Genomic DNA, 9,756 nt, shown 5'->3' on the forward strand with positions numbered 1-9,756 from the left:
ATTTGGGTGGTGGTGTGGTGTTGGGAGTTTTTGGTTGTGTTTTTTTTTTGTTTTTTTTTGTTTCCATTCGTTTTGTGTTTTTTTTTTGGTTCATGTATAGGTGACTGCACTCCTCACAAGGCTGATAGGGTCAGTCCTTTTCAGCTGTGGCATGCATTGAGCATGTGTGTAGTAACAGCAGTGAGTAAACACATACTAGTTGGTATAGTGGAACCTCTGTATTTCTGTCACAGGAAACTTCTTTTAGAGGAAAGACCTCGTAACTGAACATTCTGGACTATTTTTTGACTCTCCATAGTATTTTGTGGCTCACAGGAACTTTACATTTCTGTCAGCCTTTCAGAATGTCCAGGTTACACCTCCCACTAGTAAAATTTGTGAAGTAAACACTAGTTTTTTTTGAAAGACAAACATGGACTGAGAGATTTCCAGTTTGGCTCCCTTGGGATAAGGTGCTCCTCTGTGTTTGGTGCTTCCATTGGTAGTTTGGATATAAGTCCATATACAGTGGTCAGGGAGGGAGACAGGATTTGAAACATGTATATTTGTTTGGACATTGGGTATTGATAATACATCAAAACCTTGCTTGAGGGTTCATTGGTACAAAGGAACACACTCGTCTCATGTGTTCACTCCCTACTTACCCATTGCTCCTGTAACAGTGAAATGTATCGAGTGGGCTGAGGGTGAGAGTGGGGTGCCTTGTTTTTACTTAAAGGAAGAAAAAACCCACCAGCAAATCTAGCTTGTGGTAATTGCGCAGTGTTTCCCAGTGAAGGTGAAGTTTATGGATGTGAGTTTTATACCCTGTATTTCCTTCAGTTCCATATGCTGAAAAACACTTGCTAAGTTTTCATACAGTTGCAGTAACACTACCTCCATATGTGGGTTTAGAAAGCACGTGTTGGAGAAGTGGTCAACGTAGTGCTGGATTGCAATAGTGCTAATGCAGCTGATGGCGATCCTACTGGTTTTGTGTGTTTTAATGTTGGAAAGAGCCAGTTAGAAACTCTTTGTTTGCAAGAATTAAGTTTCTTAAACTACATCTGATGAATTTTTGTTCTTTGTAACACTGGAGACTTTCTTCTGTTGAAGTTACAATGTTTATAATTGGTGTCTTGCTCTGTCAATGTACGGATTGTATCTTAAGCCTTGTATTTAATGCTTTAATGTGTTCTGTAAAATCTTCTCTTGAAATGTCAACACCTTGTCCATGACACAGTGTCAATGCTTAATGCATATGTAGACTGTTAATACTTTTGGTTTGACCTGATGATTGCTCTTGGAGCATTTTCTCCCACTTGGTGTGCTATCTTTTGTGTGTGGTACTTACTCAGGAAATAACCTCTGGAACATCTGTGTATGCCAGACGCAAAGGAGATACTTCTTCAGACGTTATGCTGGACTTCAAAACGCAACAAATGAAACCAGTGACGTTTGCTAAATCTTTTCTCCCCATTATTGCAAATATCTGTCAGTTAAATATATAAGGGACCTTAAGGGCTTAGAGAGACTTTGAAAACAAATTGTATGTACAGGATCTTTCTCATGGCTCACTCTTTTTGAGAAGGTTTATGGGCTTTATGGCTGGTGTGAGACACACGACCCACTCCTGTTCTCTCTATGGAATAGTAGGTGCTCGGACAGGTAACTTCTGTTGCTACTGTCTTTATTTTTTTTAATTTTTTTTCCCATTTTTGTTTTTTTTTCACTGATCTAGGAATTGCTTTAACTGAACACTGCAGGATTTATAACCCGATGTTTGCTGCCTTTTCCTTTGTTTTATTTCTTTAAGTCTTTCTTAACCTTTGAGAGTAACTTCTGGAGCATTCTGATGGTGGATCTTGGTCTGCTGTTGGAAGCCTCCAGGCTTCTCATATATCCAGTCTGAGTTGAAAAGTTTTTGTTTTGTTTGTTTGCTTAAACTGATGACACAAACTAGATGCACGGACTTTGGGTGAGATTCGCTGTTGCTCTGCTTTGTGTGACTTATTCTCCTTTTTTTTTACAGAAATGTGTTCTAACAGTTCACACTTTGTTACTGTTCTTTGCAAAACTTTTCAGGAGCCAAAAAAAGTCAAACAATCCAGAGAAAACCTTCCCTTCTCCCCTTTCTGATGGCGAGAGTGAGAACTCATGAAAAGTCCTTGAGAATGTTCCTTCCTAAACTTTTCCCCCCAGTAATGCAAGCGGGTAAAATGGTAAATGCAGCAGTTTGGTGACATCCAAACCCCACCTGTTGTCAGGTAAATTGGCTCTTTTCTGCTCTTACGTAACCTTCGTAAGTTTAACTTGTCTACCTTCCTTTCATCCCATCAGTTCATCTTGGTGAAACTTCTTGAATGATTTCTTTAACAGTGATATTTAGAGAGAATTCTACATTTCTTCTTTATTTCCTGCCCTTAAACATGTTGATCTTTAAGAAAACTGCCATTGTCCTTTGCTTTACTCAGGTGAAACAAAAGTGAGTCACCTCATATAAGTAAGTATATGTGCAGGATGGTTTTGTAATATGTTCATTCCACCTCCTCTTTATCAATTCCAGGGTAGTTTGCCTCTAAGTGTACTATTTTAGCTTAGGTTTTTGAAAGATGGGATGCTTTCCATTTGGCAAGTGGATGTAAAATACAAGTGCATCAATTAGGAGTTGATAGGTGTGAAGAAATAGTACTAAGAACATTTACTCTATTAAAATTCAACAGAGCAGGAACCTATGAGGAGGACAGATGGGAGAACACGTGTGCCAAAGAAAGATGGTAGGGCTGATTATTTCTCTTTGTGTAGGATGGAGTGACACATTCTGTGTTGCCCTTACTGCTCTATCCAAGTACTTGTACATTTTATCCTATTCTGGCAACTCGCTCCCTTAATCTCAAATTACTTAAAAGTGCTGGGAACTTAATACTTTTTTACTTTGTTTAAGGAGGAGAATCTGTATTTTACTCGGCGGTAAATATCAGACAGTTGGAATACCAAGTGGAAGAATATGAGCAGATATTCAGGCTTCCAAGTTTCCTGATGCAGTATTTTATTTCCCATGACATCTGTAAAGAATTAGCACTTGTTTCAGATTTTTTTGTCTGTGTACATTAAGAACTCTTCTGTATCATAATAGTCTGCTTTTCATATTCTCAATTTATATTATCCTGAAACACAGAAAGGTTTATCAGCAATACTATAAATTGCAGCTTCAAATTGAAGTGGAAGGAAATAATTTTAGAGCCAAATTTTGCTCTCAGTTACACTAGATAGTCCTGGAATTGAATTGCTCTGGGAAAGCAATTCCCAGGAGTGCTGTCCAATTGCACTGGTATAATTGGGTGCATAATTTGTGTCTTTAATTTTACTTGCAAGATGATTTTACAGACCTGTTTTACTTATGTGTCCAATGCTTTTTCCTTTCAGACACACCCACTTCTTGCGTCTCAGCACTGGGCAGGCCTTTTCCTTTATTTGTGTATATTTTTGTGCAACAGCTGCTATAGGACACGGGTGTAACACTTTCAGGCATGTGTTGGGTGTCTTTGGGGAAGAGATTTGTGGGTTTGTAACAATGTCTAAAAAAACAATTTCTTTTCCTCAGATTTGTGAACAAATTGATGTTAGCTCACAGTTTTGCATCTCTTAACCTGATTTCATATATGTTACGCGAAGGTTTGTTCTTGAAAGACAGTGCTAGTTCTTTGCAGTGTCTTCACATGATCTTTGGTGGGGAGAGTTGATAAAAATTTCATTCTGCAGAAGTTACTAACTTAATATTTAATGTTGGTTGAAAGGTAGTTTTACAGATCGTACTCTTCCCTCTTTATGTAGTGGCTTTCAAAGCCTTGTGTTGATCTTGGTTGTGCCCAGTGCTTTGCCTAGTGTATGGGGGAAATGTTGCAGAACTTGAATAAGCCGTGACATCTTAGATGGTGTAGATGATGATTATGTGCATGCTGAACAAGAACTTCTTCTATATGCCCTTCTGCTGCAACAGAGTAATAAAACTGGTAGGTGGCAGCAGCAGCAGAAGAAACTCATGTGACTGACCTGAGAAACCTCCAGTACTGGGAGAAATGGATTGCAAAATGCTAACTCAACTAAGGGGGACGGAAGAGAAAGGCAGAGTCCCTGAACTGCCCCTTTGAATGGTGAGTCTAATTTCAAGAATTCTCATGATCAAAAGACTAGCTGTAATACAGTATACATGTTAATCTGTCTGAGTTGGTGTTTGGTACCTGATGTCCTAATTCTGATCTTTGATTCAAAGATTCAATTCCGGTTTCCCCACTGCCTCTATAAGGCATAGTATGTGCCTTGAAAAAATAAGATTCACAAAAATGGCCACATTTAAAGGAGTACTGGAAAATAAGGCTGGAAGGAATTTATCTAATCCATCCATTTCTCTGTCTCACAGAAAGATCAGTCATAGTTACGCCATCGGTCACATGTTTGTTTTAACATGATTTAAAAACCAGGGAATAAATGAGGAAGATCATGAAGTCTTTACCTGTGGAATTTCGTTTTATGCAGCTAAAAAGCATCCTTGCTGTCAGCCAGTGGTCAGCCTCATAGGCTGAGAGCCCATCTGCTTTTTTTGCTGCTTTCTTTTTTGCCTCTCTGCTGTGTAATGCTACTTTTTGGGTGATTCTCTTATATACTTCTCATATTGAGTATTTCACCACAGTGCTACTTAGTTGTAACTGAAATTACATGTCTGTATATATAAATTTACGTTTCACATCAAAATTTGGTTCCTTCAGGTCTAAAGCCTTGTACCCCATTGGCTGTGAAGAACTTCTGTCCTGGTATTGTCAGTATGCATTATTTTTGTGCAAGGAGCATAGTTTACAAATGCATGTAATAAGCATTTGTAAGCATAATAAGCAAGCAGCTGCATGGTGTAATGACAGTTTAAGAGCTGAGTATTTTCATGTGATACATGGTGGTTACTTTATATTTAGAGACAACCACAGGGGATTCACCTGTAACACATAAATAGGTTTTGCATCATGTCTAACTTGTATCCTTAAATCATTGTTAACTTTGTTGGGTAGGGAGCAAGTAACCTACTCAAGTACGTCCAAATCAGTTTTTCAAAATTCTGTTACAAAGTTTCCTATATATAAAAAGCCTCTTTGAGGAGACTTTCCCCCCTATTTTTTTAATTGGTTAGTTTAACTAGTCATAAATCTGAACTGGTAAGTACAGGAGATAAATTTATTCTTAGGTTTGCACCAGTCATTAGCTCATTACAATATAATGAAATTGATTTAAGGACTTAGTCATTGAGATGCTCAAATATCTTTGCAGAAAACTTAAGAAAAAGTTGTTTCCACATAATGTCTAGAGATTTTTCTGTAATGAGAAAATCAGATACTGATATAGAAACAAAGTGCAGAATTTTCTCAGACAACAAAATGCTGTCACTTCCAACCTGAAAATGTTAAGTGAAAGCTCTAAACCAGGAAAAGCCGAACAGCAGATTAGTTATTCTCTTCTGTGAATCTTATGTGGATATTAATTACTGTATAATGGTATTTATAGAGCACCATATAGATGAAATCATAGATGGCTTAGAAACACCGTGATGGTAAAGGACAGTGTTCTCTATAGTGACATGATTTAGTGGTGGATTTAGCAGTGCTCGGTTAATGCTTGGACTTGATGATCTTAGAGGTCTTTTCCAAGTGAGCTGATTCTATGATTTATGTATCTCAAGATAGAAAAAATGCTCAAAGCACCAACAGTTACAATTCTCTTTTGAAAGTGGGAAATGTAAATTCTATGTTTCTGAGTTAGTAGTTTTAACCACCTCTTCAATTATCTAGGCCAGTTGTCTGTAAAAGATCCATATCAGTAAAAAGCATTTGAAGCGTGCACCCTGATACATGTCTATTTATAAGCTATATACATGTACTGCTGTGTACATTATAAAATATACACAAGCCCAGAAATCAAAGCAGGATGAGGTAAAGATGATATGAACACTATTTAAACATTTATTTTGTTGTATTTGATGCAAAAAATACTTTTTTCTTGCAGCCTCATGTATTGCCTTGCATCCTGCCCTAGGGAAAGTGCCCTCTACTTTTGAGACCACTGAGCTAGACCTCATCAAAGAATTAGTAGTCACATTGAAATCAGGAACGACTCCTAGGTACGGGAACTAAGCTGAGTCTGAGTTACTGATATCCAGGCAACTAGTCTCCAGTGCACATCAGATGAACACAAGACTATGAACAGCTGGTGTACTTTTCTCAATAGCTTCTCACTTCTCATACAGCCTCCAAAAGTATGTGGAACAGAGGCTGGAAGTCCCAGAGCTGAGTTCCTGCAAAGTGAATGGAATCAAATGTGCAAAATGAAAAAAAGTATTTTGGATGGAGATTTGAAAGGAGTCTTGTTAAATATAATGATGAGCAAAGTCTGTGTGTGAGATGAAGCTCATAGAGAAAGGTTTTTAAATCCAGTCAGACTGGAGATGTGTGAGAAAGTGAATTCTGGTGGTAGAGGCAGGGGAGTCTGAAGCATATGTTGGTCTGTCAGGAGAGATGAAGATGAGGCAATAAACTAGCTTTTGCTGATCTTGAGTGTTCGCAGCTTTTTGTTGCAAGGAGGAATCTCACCAGACTTTCTGTACATAATATATGCTAGGCTTTGGGGACTGGTTATCAAGAAGGAGATCTAAAAGCTGATACAGAACTGTTGATCTGGAAACTAACCATAGCACTTGCTGAATAGCGTGGTTATTCATGTGGATTAAAAATGTTACTGCACTGAATTTAGATGACAGCAATACTTGGTAAGAAGGGTGGTCATCTGGCCCTGAACATGGGTTTATTTGTCCAGATATACCTGTAGCTTTTGCTTCTCAGCGTAGTAAAGAATAGAGCTATATAAATATGTGTAAGCCTTTTTAATGAGCAAGGGGACCATTTTAGCGACTTAGTCATCTGTTAAGAAAAGATATTTTGGGTGTACAACAAGCAGGAATTTATAGTACTGTTCCAGATCCTTCATGTTTTCACATGGCTGTCAATGCAAAAGGGTATTCTATTTCCTAATAGATGTGACATAGCAAAGCATCCTGTTTTCTTCTGTGGCAGAGATTTGAAGAAAGCAGAATATTTTCCATTCTTGCCACAGACTTTTACAGGCAGGCAAAGGGTATTATGTATGTGAAAGGAGGAGTGGATAGTGGATAGGTTCCTCATGCCATCTGAAAAGGGAGTTACGGATTAGGCTGATAGAAAAGTTAACAATCACACTGTACATAGGCAAGGCATCTTCACGGTATTTCTGCATCCCCTTTTTGCTCCATGGAGAAACACTGCAAGTGTTACTAGAATATACAGAGTCTGCATAGTGGTATGTCAGTGTATTAAAGCTCTGCCAAGTGTGTGTGGGGGAAGGGCTCATAAAAGATTTATGTGAATTTCTGTATGCTTTTTTTATTTGGAGGCAATTTGCCATGTGCAACTGCAGATAGTACTCTGTCTTAGTGTAATAGAGGAGTTCTTTTGTTTGGGAGGAGGAAAACGTATTTGGGGAGTTAAATATGTCGTTCTGTTGTCCATTTCTATAGGAAGCAGAATGGTTAAGGGAAAGCAGTCAAAATGAGTAAGAACTACACAGCTAGTTGTAGTCTGGTGTCAGTTGAATACTCATTGATGTTGCTGGGGAGAAGGCTTTTTGGTCTGTCTTGAAGTTAAAGGAGACACTGAGACAGCCGAGAAAGGACTTTGAAAGTGTTTCAGACAGTGAATTGTGTCTTTTGTTGCCTTTTCTTTGCTTTCAGAACTCTTTGATGTGCTTCTGTAGATGTATCTTATTAAAAAAGTGTAGGCTGCTGAAATGTCTCTGGTGCATAGGGCTGAGGTGGGTCAAACAGGGGTGTGGGATGCTCTTTAACCAAGAATAATCAGCTGTGCTGATCTCGGCCTTGATCAGATGAGGACAGAGGGTTGCAGTCAAGCACAGGTTTTGCTGGACTGCATTTTTTGCAATATATGCAGTAGTGACAGAAGTCTTTGTCAGTAGTAACCTGTATGGCTGCCACTCGAAAGTGCGGTTGCTTTTGATCAATGATGAATCTTTAAATTTCCCTTAGCATGTAATGCTTTTCATTTTCCTGACTACAGGTTTTCTGTTATGTTAATCTGTGGTTTATTGTAGTATATTTACAGTTTACCATTTCAGGACTGATTTTCTATCTTAGAGAAACTGCACTGTAATTGAGGTGTGGAGAGGAAACGAAGTTTTATTAGAGGTCATTTGATTACAATACCTTATTGGAAAAAAAATAATCAGAAAAAAATAACTTGTCACATTCATAATTTTTCAAGGACATACGTTAATATCTAGGATTTAGTGGGATGATACCTCTTGTACAAAATAGAGAGGGAGGAAAAAAAAATCTGTATTATATTAGCCAGTAACTCAGTTGTTGCTATCTCTTTGGCCAGTTACACATTTTTTCTAAGCAGATTTCCTGTTTATTGTGGAAGCAGCAATTCTACTGACCTCTTGATGCTTAGTTTATCTGTGTCATCAAATACTTTAGTTTTGGGGGGAAAGGAACTGGAGAGATATGGAGGAAAACTGTATACAGTGCTACGTGGACTAAACAGGAAGGTGCTGCGAAGCAGAGAGAGAAGACAAAGCAGTAGCTGTATACACAGGTATCTTACAGTTCTGTCTTACCAGTCTAATGGGAGGCCAGTAGTCAGAGTGGCTGTTACAGTTATATCATGATGAGAAATGGGGATGCCACATTGACTGTTTGTGCAACTGCAAATAATTCATGTCTTGTGTTTACAAGAAGTATGGTTATCCCAAGGGCATGTGTGTAGTTTCTTTTCCTCACTACTACTCTGCAAAGCACCATCTGCTAGTGTTTATTCTCTGGATTCTGTCTGTTCAGTGGTATTGTGTATTAAGACTAAAAATTGTATAGTGTTTTGTGAGTGTCAGAAGGAAACTTGTTATGCTTCTCATATTTATATGTTTTCTCATCCACCTAACAAACACAAGGCCAACCGAAACAACACAAATGTTACGGTTATTCTCCCCTTCCATCTTTACAACAGCATATGGGAGGAGTAGTGCAAATGTAATGTGATTTGGCTTGTCCATGCCCAAATGGAAATGTTTGTTTACTGAAGCTTTACCAGTGGGAGAATTAGGCAGAAAGAGACTGCAATTTGACTTTGCTAAACTTTTACGCAATTTTTCCTCCACATGAAATATTTCCACAGGAATTTAATGCTTGAGAAAGATGCTGGACCAACAGTTGCAGAGATTGAACTCCTCTACCCACAGGAAAGGTAACAGGAATTAGAATTTGTCTTTAGAACAGTCTTCACTGCATCTCTCTCTTTGACCTGGAAAGGCCTTTTCCAAAGTCAGGAGTTTGATACCCATGGCTCAGTCCTTGGTGCATGTGTAATGTTATCCAGGAAAATAGATAGGTGCTAGTTAGAGATCTTTTTCTAATGATGTCTGCTCGAATTTCTGATATTACTGTTTTGTGAAAAAAGACTAACTTCTTCAATGATTTGTTTCTCTAGGTTTTTCTACACCACAGGAGATCTTCTCTTCTCTTGTACGGGGACACTTGCCTCTTGATATAACACCCCCTTCACAATGAAGTGAAGAAAGGATAGACCAGCGGCAGTGTCGAATGGGGTGATGTCCACACTTGGGGTTAATAGTCGTAATAAACACTGTCCTCCTAACATGGAGAAATGAATAAAACAATTTAATTCTTAA

At 38.3% G+C, this 9,756-nt stretch overlaps 1 long non-coding RNA gene across 3 annotated transcripts; it reads left to right on the plus strand.

The window, feature by feature from the left end:
* The first annotated feature begins 78 nt into the window (after positions 1-78).
* On the plus strand, positions 79-9,756 carry LOC133278968 (uncharacterized). 3 transcript variants are annotated; one of them, XR_009746739.1, is made up of 4 exons: positions 79-1,647; positions 2,065-2,246; positions 3,406-4,133; positions 9,243-9,756. It is a non-coding gene; the product is annotated as an uncharacterized LOC133278968 (long non-coding RNA). The 3 variants fall into 3 exon arrangements; XR_009746738.1 differs by lacking the exon at positions 79-1,647 and having other exon boundaries at positions 1,698-2,246; XR_009746737.1 differs by lacking the exons at positions 79-1,647; positions 2,065-2,246 and having other exon boundaries at positions 3,295-4,133.

This window comes from Pezoporus flaviventris, unplaced genomic scaffold (assembly GCF_033815535.1).
Source record: "Pezoporus flaviventris isolate CSIRO_AGI_PZ_B2104156 unplaced genomic scaffold, CSIRO_AGI_Pfla_v1 ptg000070l, whole genome shotgun sequence".
In the NCBI taxonomy this organism is placed as follows: domain Eukaryota; kingdom Metazoa; phylum Chordata; class Aves; order Psittaciformes; family Psittacidae; genus Pezoporus; species Pezoporus flaviventris.